Below are 13,329 nucleotides of genomic sequence, written 5' to 3' on the forward strand. Positions count from 1 at the left end.
AACTCCATTTTCAGCAACGTAAGGTCTTCCCAACAATGGCCTACACTCTCACATGTTGTTCAACACACACTATGTTGAGCCTTAAATCTGCTACAACCAGAAGATCTTCCCAAACTATCCTATAAGATGAAGAGGAAGTGAACTCTACTGGGCTTTCACCCTTTGCCCCTCAAGATCCACCCTCCATCTCTCTCCACCCTGCTCTGTGTCCCGGGAGCCAAGCTATGGAGACCACTCACAGATTTCCCTTTTCCACTGGCCTCTGGTTTGGTTTGGCAGTAACTGGCAGATTGGAGGGTGGAGAGAGTGAGCCCGGGGTATTCATTCCTCTGACTCCCTCCCTGCCAGACTGCCATCATTTCCGCCCCACAGCTACCATCTCTTGCCTTCTGGTGACCATTTTCTTCCCTTGTCCTGTAGGCCTATAGGCTAGAAATAGTGTGGGCTAGATTCTGTTTCCATAAATCTAGCCCACACTATTGTAGACAGCCCTTCACTAATTATCTCAAATAACACCAGTCTGAATATGCCACCTGGCTCCTGCCAGGACCCTGAGCCTTGAATCCAGTCTGAAAAAGGCTACCAGGAAGAGAGCCTCTGGTCCAAAGTGTCCTGCCTTGTTATAGCAGGTTATCACAGGACCAGCTGACATGAATCAGCAGTACCTCTGGACTGGGAAAGTGTAAGAGCAAGTGTCACTGATAGGTTTACAGGAAATCAACAAGTGGATTTATGCTATAAACTGATCAGGGTAAGAATGGAGGCGTCAGGAAATGACTATATTAACTAGAAGATAAATCTACCTACGGAATATTTTATAATTGAGTGAAAATATCGCAAACCCACCAAAAATCAGTCTTTTCTGTTCCTATCATTAAAGAACAAAATTAAATAGGTAGGGGGGGCAAGATTATTGAACTTCAATAAAAGAGCTAAGAACAAAGGAATACATATCGTATAAACATAACACCAAAGCCTACAGAAGATTTAGTATAAATCAAGGCTGTACCCTCTTATCACCTCTAAATATCTGTACAGAGATATGAGTTTATTCAACCATAACAGATTCACTGAAAACTGAATTAATATTATTGACCATTAATATGGAATATTATGAATATGGAATCTCATACTAATGCAATGGTGCTTTGCCCTATAATCTCCCTCCTAGAGTCTTGTACTTCATGAAACAATACGGTTTTGACATGACACATCTCCTGCACTGCCCTCTGCTTGCTCTCTGGTTACCTCTCGTCTTCTGCAGTCCCGACCCTCCTACGGGGATAATGTTCTTACTAGCCTTGCTTGCCCAGAGAAGCCCTTTACTTCACCTTCTAAGGTTACGCAGACTCATCTTTCTTAATCAATTTTCTTCCCTCCTCCTCCCCTTCCAACTGCCTGCTACCCTCATTCAAGGACACCTGAAAGGAGGAAAAAAAAAGTTCAGCTTGAAATGTACATTGAGATCTCATCCATATTCTGTACCAATTTCCAGACCATAAAATTCCTTATTGGCAGAGAAAGTGTTCTGTGATAATGCCTAAAACGGTCCCTTTTACCTTGTGCTTAAAATAAAGCACACCTCGAATGTACTTTTTAAAACTATGGCAAGCAGCAGAAGTCAAAGAGGCCAAAAGAGGGATTCTTCTCCTTTCTAGTCCTCTTTTTGTTCAGGGGCACGAAGTTTCTCTTCACTGAAAGCACCTAAGAGAGAGAAGGCTTTCTCGGGGATTTGGTAAGGGTGGCATCTGGAAAGTGAGGGGACTGAGGCAGCGCCATGACCCGACGTCCGTCTTGCTCAGGGTAAGCCAGGATGTGGGCTCACTGTAACTGCTGCCCAGCTCACATGGCCGATGGCAAAGATGACATCCGGCCCATGGATCACAATCCAGGGCTATCACCTTCCGCTTCAGAAGCTCGGAGAGCTTGCTCCTCAGGGCATGTTGCTCCTCATTAACCCCCTGATACCATTTGTACAGCAGAGATACTCGGTAAGTGATCTTTGAATAAATGCTTAAATAAGGTTGACTTCATCCATTCATTTAGTTTGCAACATCCATTCCCCTGACTCTGAGGCGGAACAATTTCCATTTACCCTTTGGTGCCTGGTTTTGGGCAGCAGACATTTACCCAATTTGTGGCCGTGCAGCCTCACATGACCACACTCACTACACTATATGACTCATCTTCAAAGAACTTTCCCATCTGAAACTAATTAACCTTCCCACATCCCTGTGAGGTAAGTGCAGGGAGCTCACTGCAGGTTGTAAGGAGGAAATTGGGGATGAGCAGGTTACAGGCCGTGCCAAAGGTTATTAAGGGTGTCTGCCGGGGAATGAGGTCATAATGCAGTAAACCGGGTTCAGTATCTCCGCCCACTCCGGAATTCAGGCCTTTCCCCCATGCTCTGAGCATCGTTCTCTGGTCTTTTTGTGAAGGTGTAGACTGAGTCCAGCAGGTCTGTGCATTTCAGAGGGAAAAAAAAGTATTATGATTTGCCCCTGCTAAACACTTTAGATGTCTTTCCCACAATCACTTGTGTTAGATAGAAATCATCTCTCCAGTAAAGACATCGCCTTATGTAGATTTAGTGCTGTCTTCTGGAAAGAGGGATGAGAATAATACATATCCATCCATCTTTCTGGGAAACACATGGTGAGGTTCAAGCTCACATCTTCGGAGACACAAGCCAGTGCATGGGCAGCCTCGGTGTTCATGGTTACTGCCTGTCCTGGCCTGCGAACTGCCCAGAGCAGCATGACTCACAGTCTCCTCAACATAACTTCACCCGTCTCAGATCGTGAGTTCCCATGGCATGCACACAGCAAATACTACAACCTTCTCTACCATCGGCCTTTCTGACTTTGCCAAAGAGAACTAGGACTGGCTGCTTCCAAGGAAGAAGCAGCCTTCACCCACCACAACCACAACCAGGTCCTTTTTCCTTTGCTTGTTTCTCTTCCTCCCCCATCTCCTAGATTAGGACCTGCCTTGGTTCTCAGGTTTTTATATTACTATTTATTTTCCTATTGTGTGTGTTATTATTATTACTTTCCGTAAGAACCACATTCACTGTCACACTTTCAGCTTACATTCCTTGTTGATATTTCTAAGTCAACAGGCCTATCACTGAAATAGGGGCTGGATTATAAATTCTCATTGACTGCCATTTTAATATAGCATGAGCTGGAGCAGATGACTTACTATTGCATTTGGGGATGACTAGTCCTGATAGACATTAAAGCATTCCCTAATGCTCCAGTCATGAAAACAGTATAATACTAGCATATAAATAGACAAATGGAACAGAATAGAAAGTCCAGAAATACTCAAATACACACAGCAATTTGTTATATGGTAAAGGGGGCTTCTCAAAACCAGTGTTATATCCATTTGAGTATATTGTAATTGTTGAGTATAAGCAACACATCACTCTTAATCTAGACCATTAGATGCTAAATTTTTCATCCTCAAGGTTCATCTCTATCTTGTGCTCACTCCAAACCCCAGATTCCATGTTTAGAAGGATTTATCTGAAGGATATATAGCCCTGGCCAGGTAGCTCAGTTGGTTAGAACATTGTCCCAATATGCTAAGGTTGTGGGTTCGACCTCGGGTCAGGGCCCGTACAAGAAGCAACCAATCCTATATAATAAAAGCCTAATATGCAAATTGTCCTCTGGACTGGGAGTTCCACTGGGATTTCAACCAGGGGTGGGGCCGGTGGACCAACCACAGGAAGGGAGGCCCCAGCCGGCAGCTGGCAGCTGCTAGGGACCCAACCCATGCATGAATTTCATGCACTGGGCCTCTAGTGAATGTATAAATGAGTAGAACAACAAATCTCTCTCTCTCTGTCTTCCTCTCTTTCTCTAAAATCAATAAATTAAAAAATATTTTAAACTGTAGGTAGAAGATACCTATTATAAAAATTAAGAATGCATAATTGCCATAAAATGTGTCTAGCCCACATGAAATAATTAAATTATTACATTAGCATAATATATATATATATATACATATATATATATATATATATATATAGACTTAGACAAATGTAAAAAAAAAATTGCTTTTATGTACTCATTAACCACATTGTTTTATTGCCCCTAAATAAGCAATTTATGTTAGGCTCTTTGAAATATGAGAAACAACTCAACCTCTCTTGGGACTCCATTTGAGGTCCTGACATCCCAAATTTCAGGCTTTCAAGAGGCAGCAGCTGGAACGTCTCTCCCTAATCCCTGGCAGGAAAGCTGCATCTGTAAAAAGGGGCTGGAACCCACTCCCAGAGGAAAAGATGCAATGGTCCTCGTGCACATACAGTGAGGGGGGAATTCCTGCTCATCAGCTGAGTGAATGAGCTCTGTATTTTCCCACACTTCAGTTTCCTTACATGTAGAATCAAGCATTAAACGTTGAACAAATTATTTAACTTCTCTATACCTCAGTTTCCTCATTGCAAAAAGGGAATAATAAAAAATAATGACCTCATGTGAGTGAGTTAATAAGTCTCAAGCACTTAGAATAATGTCGGATACAAACCAAGAACTATTCGCTGCCTGCATGTAACAACTTAGAGGCATTTAAAACTCTCCCTTTGGACCAGCCTTCCCGGAATACCTCCCGAGAAGTTGCAGAATATCCTGTCACCATTTTCCTTAGCTGTGGTACAAATGGAAATTGACTTTCATAACTTTGACTTCACTTTTGTTGAATGATTTACATAATCCTGTAGCTAGGAGGTCCCAGAACTGCATTCCTTTCCTTGGCAAATTTGTACATCTTCCTCCAATGGCAGCATTTTGCTCATCACATCGTGACTGACAAATGACTTGGGGCTAGGGCTCGGCAGAGAACGTCAACCCCTTTCTCCACTGTTGGTGCCAGGGCTTGGATCACCGGGAGCAGAGGGAGACACTGCCCACAGCCCAGGGCAGAGCCAATAGCCCTCTGTTTGACAAGAGCATTTAGAAGAGACCCCAGTGGGGCCTGCTTACAAATGGGAGGACAGCGATGCAGTTAGACTCTGGGACCTGGAACCTCCGAGCCCCTACTTTCTGTCACAATGGGGAAATTAAGCTGTCATGATATGGAAGGAAATGGCAGAAAACAGTGTTTATAATCAATAGTTTAAATATGTGCTTGTCTGTCTCCTACAGCGTCTCTTAACATTATGCTCAGGAGAGCAAAGGAGGAGGCCGTGGAGAACGTTACAAAAATGCTCCCTCAATTCAATTGATCACAGAGAAGCAAGTGGAATCAAACTCTGTGTCCCTGATGAGAAATAAGAGGACAAATATTTTCCTGGCTACTTATTTGAAAAATATACCTTTGCCACACTCAAAATTTTCACCCAGTATGTCTTTCCCTATACCTTACCTCATTTAAAATGAACATTTTAAATTTATTTCATAAAATAATCCAATTTATACACTCAAACTAGACTAAACACATTCATTCATTCATTCAGTTATTCAGCCAGTATTTATGGAGCACCTACCATGCACCAGGCATCTTTTTGTTCACTGCCGTAGTCTCAGTCCCTAAAACAAAGTTCCTGAGCTTGGAGATCTGGGTGTCAGATCTCTTGTAGAGGTTACGGGTGTCAGGCACCTAGAACCAATGATTCATTTAATTCTCACCACACCCCAGTGATGTGGGTACTATTATTATCCCCCCTAAACAGGTGAGGAATTGGGGTTTCAAGAGAAGAGTAACTTACCCAAGGCTACAAAGCTAATAAATCACGCATAGAATTTAAATTCCGATCCAGTTCCAAACTCATACATCTTACTTCCTACACTACACTGCTTTCAAAACTCCTTAAATATAGTTGGCTATGATGGCTGTATTTTGTTTATAATCTCCTCCTCTGCTTTTTCTTTGTTTGGTTTGCTGCAATTCTCATCTCCTTCTGTTTGATGCTTTTCTAGTATCTAGAAAATGATCATTTAAAAGCAATTGTATCAAGTCATGGGACCATGGTAGAGCGTGCTAAGAAATGACAGCCATTTGTCCATAAATATTTAAATATATGCACTCCACTTCATTTAGTGCATTATTCAAATTCTGGGCTTTCACAAAAAAGGTTTCCGGAACTTACCAGCTGCTTCCTTTTGTGATCTCAGGGATTCTCATCCAAACAAGGCTCAAAGGACCCATCTTCCAAAATCAGCCTCCTTATATTTACACCTGGTCATGGATGTCATTTGCCTTCTCTTCTGCCAACTCCAAACTGACTAGAGAAGAGAATCAATTTGAATTCTCTCTCTCTAATTGCTTCCTTTCCTTAAACTTGCTTTTTTTTTTCTTTCCCTAAAATCCCCGAAGCCAAAACCATAGTTCAGTGAAGTGAGTGCGATTAAGCAAATTCTGAACTGGCTCAGGGAGTCGCTCTAATTGCTCTAATCAGGGATATTTTCCGGGCTCTGCGGGTGGGAGGCTGGGCCGGCCTAGAACACTTCTCCAGTCCCTGGGCGGTCTGGGTGGTGAGTCAGCAGATGGCAATCACCGCTGCTCTGTTTCCAGGTCACTTTGAGGTAATGGTTCTTCTCTATTTCATTCATCGGTCCACTGAAAAAAGCATGCCTTTAATACCTGAGTGCCCCCAAAGCCACACCACCACTCAGACCACAGCATCAGGTTCTTCAGTGGGAAGAAGAATGTGGGTGCAGAAGGAGGGGTCTGGCTGCCTCCCTCTCCCTATGCACAGTCCCTGAAGGCAGGTGTAGTCTTTTATCTCTAGCAGTGGGCTTCGCTCAGAGCAGGGGCCCAAAGGTTTGCTGGCTGCTGTAGAATGAAGAAAGGAGGTGTGAAACTAAAGGCACATTTTCTTTTAAGGAGCACTTTATGGGACAATGGATTTATTTAATAAGAAGAAAAATACTTGCATAGGGAATGTGCATATCACCTACTACACTTAAATGAGAACGCTGAAAAGACTGGCTAGCTAGTACTCAGCACATATCTTACCATTAACTCAAAATAGTTAAAAGTTGCCAGTCTGTATGAGAAAGAGAAAAAAAGAGATAGAGATTGAAATACAGTAGCAAAGCATCAAACTGATGTTGAATCAGGAGTTTCTACCAGTAAAACGCAGTAGTAGCAGCAATAATTAATATTCTAACAAGTTTGATTTGGTTATGAAATCCTTCCAGGAAAATTCCAGAACCCCCGAAATTTAATGCCTTGATGAAGTCTAGTAGGTGTTTGTATATTAAAATACTGCCACCCTTGCTTAGGCTTTTGATGAACTTTCTGTACATTTTGGCAATGGCAGCTGGTGAAGCAGGGGTGTGAGAGAGCTGTCACAAGAATTTCTTTGGGTCTGAGTTCACTGGGACCTGCAGAACAGATCCAAGGAAACTGGCACGATCCGCGGCTGCGGCCTGGCCACGCAGTGCAGTCCACGAATTTGGCTTCCTTTTGTGTGGGTGATTACGTTGAGCATTTAATTAGAAGTGTTATGTTTTGGCATCATCAATGCAACTTTATCTTTGAGGGTTTTCTTAGCTGAGAAAGTATTAATCAAATCAACTTTTTACATAGAAAATGCATATATTGGTTACTCACTTAATGAGCATTCATGAACATCTCCTATTCACTATGTGAGAAACTAGAAATAAAAACTTAAGAAGATATGGTCCATGACCTAAAATGATTTGAATACAGTGATGAAGGCAGTTCATGTACGAAGGCACACATATGGCCATTGAAATGGGGACAATGGATTACAAAGCGTTACTATCTCTATCTACTGCCTTTACTTTTCTAAAAAAGTCTAGTGATTCTTATAGCTAGTAGTATATAATAAAGCATAGTATTTATGCTGAAACATGGTAGGGAGGCTTTCAGAAATAAGCAAATCTGCAAAGAACAAATCTACACACATTTAGTTTGGCCAAGTAGAGGAAATACCTGAGGGAAAAAAAGGTTTATTCTTAAAAACACAAAAAAGGAAGAAGCATGCTGGCTGAGACTTTCCCCAGATATCACCAGAATACATTAAAGATCTGGTGAGAGTGCCCTAGCCGGTTTGGCTCAGTGGATAGAGCGTCGGCCTGTGGACTGAGGGGTCCCAGGTTCGATTCTGGTCAGGGGCATGTGCCTTGGTTGCAGGCACATACCCAGTAGGGAGTGTGCAGGAGGCAGCTGATGGATGTTTCTCTCTCATCGATGTTTCTAACTCTCTATCCCTCTCCCTTCCTCTCTGTAAAAAATCAATAAAAAATATATTAAAAAAAAATCTGGTGAGAGCAGATATAATGCATATAATAAGGCAAGGAGTACAGGGCAGAGGGTGATTCATAATTAAAACAAGTGCTATAGGGCACAATAAGTGATAATAATAACTCACAATAATACCTTATTATTTAAGAACAAGACCTGAAAAATAAAGAGTGCTTAAGTTAGATAAAGGGTGTTCACATATAGTATTGCTCTTGATTCCTACAGCCACACAGTGAGGTAGACAAGGGAGATATTATATTATTAACCCCATTTTACAGATGAGAAAACCGTGACCCATAGAAGTAAAGGGGCTAGCCAATGGCGCCTTGCAAATCCATGGCAGAACTCCAAGTTAGTGGTACTGGTGCTGTATCCCTTTCAACATCATTCTGCCCCCTTGCTGAGTGCCAGAGGAGGGAGATGAGGGAGCATGAAAGGACTTGAAGGGTGAGCTATGAAGGAGACAGGGTCTTCATGAGGAAAGGACGATAAAGAGATGGCCAAGAGCATGATCACAGGCTTTGGGAGAGAATGACTTACTGAAAAGGGATGTATATTAGAAGGAAATGGCAAATGGGATCTGATAGAAAAATAATCATGGAACTTTCAGCAAGTTGGAGTCTGGAGTTGAGTTTTGGTCTTTCAAACAATGAGGCTATTTTTTTTAAGGAGGCTGACATGATCAATACAGAGGTTAAGAAAATTGATATGGTGTTCATGTAGCAGAGGGGTTAGCGGGCTGGGAGGTGGGGGGCAAAGAGTCTGGGTTTCTGAAATCCGGAAAGGATGGCAGAGGGCCTGGCATAGTTCTGGGATGTTGAGATGGGTATGCTTTACAGAATCCATCACCCACATTCATTTGCACATCGCTGTGCAATAGCAAAGCTAAAAAGTACTCTGGTTACAAGGAACAGGGCATATAAAAGAGAAGGATGATTGGTGCTTACAAATTTATGATGGGTTAAGCCATTTTGGTTGACTCAAAACTTTTAAGATATGCTGTCTCCAGAATTCAGGATTGACCTTCATTTCCAGGCCTTGGTATAGTGCAGTGGTCGGCTAACTGCGGCTCGCGAGCCGTGGTTTGCCGCTCTGTTGACTAATGAGTTTGCCGACCACTGCGTAAGGCATTACCCTTACCCAGAAGTTTTGACTTCAGGTTAAAGACATTAGTACATTATTAAAATGTTTTTCCCTAAGGCAGTGGTCGGCAAATTCCGTCAACAGAGCGGCAAACCACGGCTCGCAAGCCGCATGTGGCTCACGAGCCGCAGTTTGCCAACCACTGGTATAGTGTAACTTCCTGCCTCAGCCAGCCTGTCGTGGGGCTGGACTAAAGGTGGCCCCCCAGGCCTGTTGGAGTTGCAACAGATAGAGGGGATTTAGTGGGGTCAGGGGTACCCTGGGTTCCTCATCCATACCTAAATGAGAATAGGATTAATTTTTTAAAACTGCTTTTATTAAAATATTTTTACAAAATTTCAATTGGGTAAAAGGTTCCAGAGTTTTAAACATCTGAAAAGCCACTGATCTTGTCTCATTCCAGGCACAGACAAATGAGGAAGCAAGGCCTGGTTCAAGGTCACGGAAGGGGTGAGGTCACTTGAGGGACATTTCCAAATGCTTTAAATTGGGAACTAAAAAAGCTTTTGTACAGCAAAAAGAAACAACAAAATGAAAAGGCAACCTAAAGAATAAGAGAAAAAAATTGCAAATCAGAAGTTACTATCCAAAATATATAAGAAACTTATACAACTCAATAGCAAAAAAAAAATGCAATTAAAAAGTGGGCAAAGGATTTGAATACACATTTTTCTGAAGAAGACATACAAATAGCCAACAAGTACATGAAAAGGTGTTCACCATCGCTAATTATCAGGAAAATGCAAATCAATATCACAATGAGCTATTACTTCACACTGATAAATGTTGGCAAGGATGTGGAGAAAAAGAAACCTTGTGCACTGTTGGGGGGAATGTAAATTGGTGCAATCACTATGAGAAACAGTATAGAGGTTCCTCAAATTAACAATAGAATCCCCATACGATACAGCAATCTTACATCTGGGTATAAATTTTAAGGAAATAAAATCATTATTTCCAAGAGCTATCGGCACTCCCATGTTCACTGCAGCATTATTCACAATAGCCAAGATATGGAAACAACCCAGGTGAATGAATTTTTAAAATGCGGTATATGTTTTCTTAGTATATATGTGTAGAATATTATTATTCAGCCACAAAAGAGAAGGAAATCCTGCCATTTGAGACAACCTGAATGGACCTGAGGGCATGACTCTAAGTGAAATAAGTCAGAAAGAGAAAGGCACATACAGTATGATCTCACTTACATGTGGATTCTCAAAAAGTCAAAATCATGGAAGCCAAGAGCAGAACAGTGTCACCAGGGGCTGGGGGTGGGGGAAATGGGGAGATGTGCTCAAAGGTCACAAACTCTCAGCTATAAGATAGGTAAGTTCTGGGGATCTGATGCACAGAGTGATGATTATAGTTAATAATACTGTATTATGTACTTGAAATTTGCTAAACGAGCAGATTTCAAGTGTTCTCACCACAAGATAAAGGTAACTACGTGAGGTGATGGAGGTGCTCATTATCTTCATTGTGATAATCACTTCACAATGTGCATGTATATCAAATCATCACGTTGTACACCTAAAGACGATTTTGTCAGAAAGTTTTTCTATCCATGTCCCTTCAGTAAACTTGGCAAGGGGCTGGGGGATGAATTAGGGTGATGAGAACTCAGAAAACAAGAAGCATTTAATGTCCTTTGAGGCTCCCAGTCCAGGACTCCCTCTAGGCCCTGACTGTGCCTGTGAAAGAGCCAGCCCGGTGCCCTCAGCGGATCAGTGCAGGTGCCAGGGACGGAGACAGGGGTGAAGCACCCCCACGAAGCACCCCCCACACAGGCAGCCGGCTGGGCCTCAGAGCCAGCCGGCTGAACACCAAAGCCCATTTCAGTGTTCAGCCTCCTGCCAACAAATAAAACTTACAGCATTTCTAGTAAGGAAAGGGTCTAGTTAATACTTTTCTCCAACTCATTCGTACTTCCACACTTGCTTATCTCTTTTTTCCCCTCACTTTTGGAGACTAACACTAAATCAAATCAAACAAACAAAAAAGCACACACCGACCCACCACCAATAACCAACAATCCACCTTAAGAAAGGGATGTGTGTGTGTGTCCTGGGGAAGACAAAGAGGTGCTTACAGGTTTGGAATTCTCACTGTTACCAGAGAATTACGACCCAGAAGCAGAGAATCATTAAATCTGCTGGTCTCACCGCATAACAGCATGTAACACTGTACCTGCGCCTGCACTGCACGCTGAATCAGGAAGTTTAGGGGGAAAGCCCCGCAGAGCCTAGTAAATCTGTCCCTTTGTATTCCAATCATACACAGGCATTCCCCTCACTTTTCACACAGGGCCTACCATCACCTGATGGGAGGTTTATCTAACAAAGTGTTTTTCTCCACACGCAAGCATTTCTCTGCTTTGACAGCAAAGCTGATTAAATCTTCCCAGAGAAAAGCTGGGCAGATGGGATTCCCACCTTCCAGCCAGTTACAATGGGACAGACTCTCCACTTCCAGTGGTTCCTTTCCTTTTCTTATTGCGGAGAAAAGTAAATAAAAGGGATACAATTTTGTAGAAAATTTATACTGAAGATATAGTTGTTTTCACTTTAACTTTAGGTTGAAATATTTCTTACCAGTTTGGGTAATTATCTAAGCTAACTAGAAGCACTCTTAAACTGAGTATGTAACTGCTTGTAAATTCAAGAATTTCATGAACACAGACCAACAGTGCAAGATTAGCTGCCCCCCCCCCCCCCCCCCCCCCCCCCGGTGCAGAATGCACTTGGCCATTTCAGGGTAGAGAATTCTGAGAAAACTGTGACTTTGCTTATAGGGGCTTTAGTAGCAAGAGGCATTTCCAAAAAGAGGCTGTATGTTATGAGTTAACAAGAGCTCTCTGTGAACTGATTAACTCCTCCACAGCTAGAATGCCCAGTTTAGAAAATAACACATCAAAATGTCCAGCATTCACCAACACCACCAACAGTAATATATCCCAATTAGAACTCTGGGGAGGAGGCTATATCTGTGGCTTATGTGCTGATCTGAATAACACAGCCTGTTTTTTTAAATCACCCCTGTCAGAAATATAAAATATCCTCATAATAAGTTACACAGCTCTCCATGCTTCAGGAGCAATTCACCAACACAAAAGCTCCAGATTTGACAATAGTCATCAGCACTGTCAGCTAGCTGCTGCGAGCTATTGAGATTGATTTGAGAGGTAAACTATCTCGGATTGTCTTTGAAAGTCATGAGCATAATTGCAGGGCTTTCTGATTCTCATCAAAGACTCATAATTACGTCAGGAGAAATGGAGGCTCTTGGATGCCCAGTCTGGTAACTAGGTGCACAAACTTCCCTTTAGATTCTTCTAGCAGCCATGGGCAAACTACGGCCCGCGGGCCGGATCCGGCCCATTCGGCTGTTCTATCCGGCCCGGGGAGCCGAAAGAGCGGAGGGTTCTCTTGCTCTCCCCTCCGCTCCTTTACTTTGAATTTATATTAGTTCACACAAACACTCCATCCATGCTTGTGTTCCGGCCCTCTGGTCCAGTTTAAGAACCCATTGTGGCCCTCGAGTCAAAAAGTTTGCCCACCCCTGAGAGGGCTTAATCACAAGGAACAACAACAGCTTATAATTATTGGAATCGAGAGTCTAGGTCAGTGGTCGGCAAACTCATTAGTCAACAGAGTGGCAAACCGCGGCTCGCGAGCCACAGTTTGCCGACCACTGTTCTAGAACAACAGCCCTTAAGCATCCCTGTGGGAGAGGAAAGCAGACCTCCCAGCATGCCCTGCTCTCTCTAACCAGCCGCAGGTCAGTGACTCTGAAATCAATGGGTACAGCTGGAACTTTCTTTCCTTGCCCCCCAAACTTTGATATTTACAAAGTGGTTAAAAAAGAAACAAGTGATCTCCTGACCACTGCAGTAGACAAGAATGAAAACTGATAGATGTACACTTTTGTTGTTGAGCTGGATAGAAAAGTAAT

General features: G+C 42.7%; 1 protein-coding gene across 4 annotated transcripts in view; it reads right to left on the reverse strand.

The window, feature by feature from the left end:
- The window catches only part of LYPD6B (LY6/PLAUR domain containing 6B), a 184,810-nt gene that overhangs the window by 23,775 nt on the left and 147,706 nt on the right, over window positions 1-13,329 (reverse strand). Inside the window, exon 1 of one of the 4 annotated variants that reach the window (XM_080667924.1) lies at window positions 6,107-6,294. The exons of the other annotated variants lie outside the window; for them this stretch is intronic. The gene's annotated coding sequence lies outside the window, so the exon portion shown is untranslated. Of the gene's footprint in view, window positions 1-6,106; window positions 6,295-13,329 lie in introns of those variants that run through there. 4 annotated transcript variants of the gene reach the window in all.

The sequence above is a fragment of the Plecotus auritus genome, assembly GCF_963455305.1.
Source record: "Plecotus auritus genome assembly, chromosome: 5".
Classification (NCBI taxonomy): Eukaryota; Metazoa; Chordata; class Mammalia; order Chiroptera; family Vespertilionidae; genus Plecotus; species Plecotus auritus.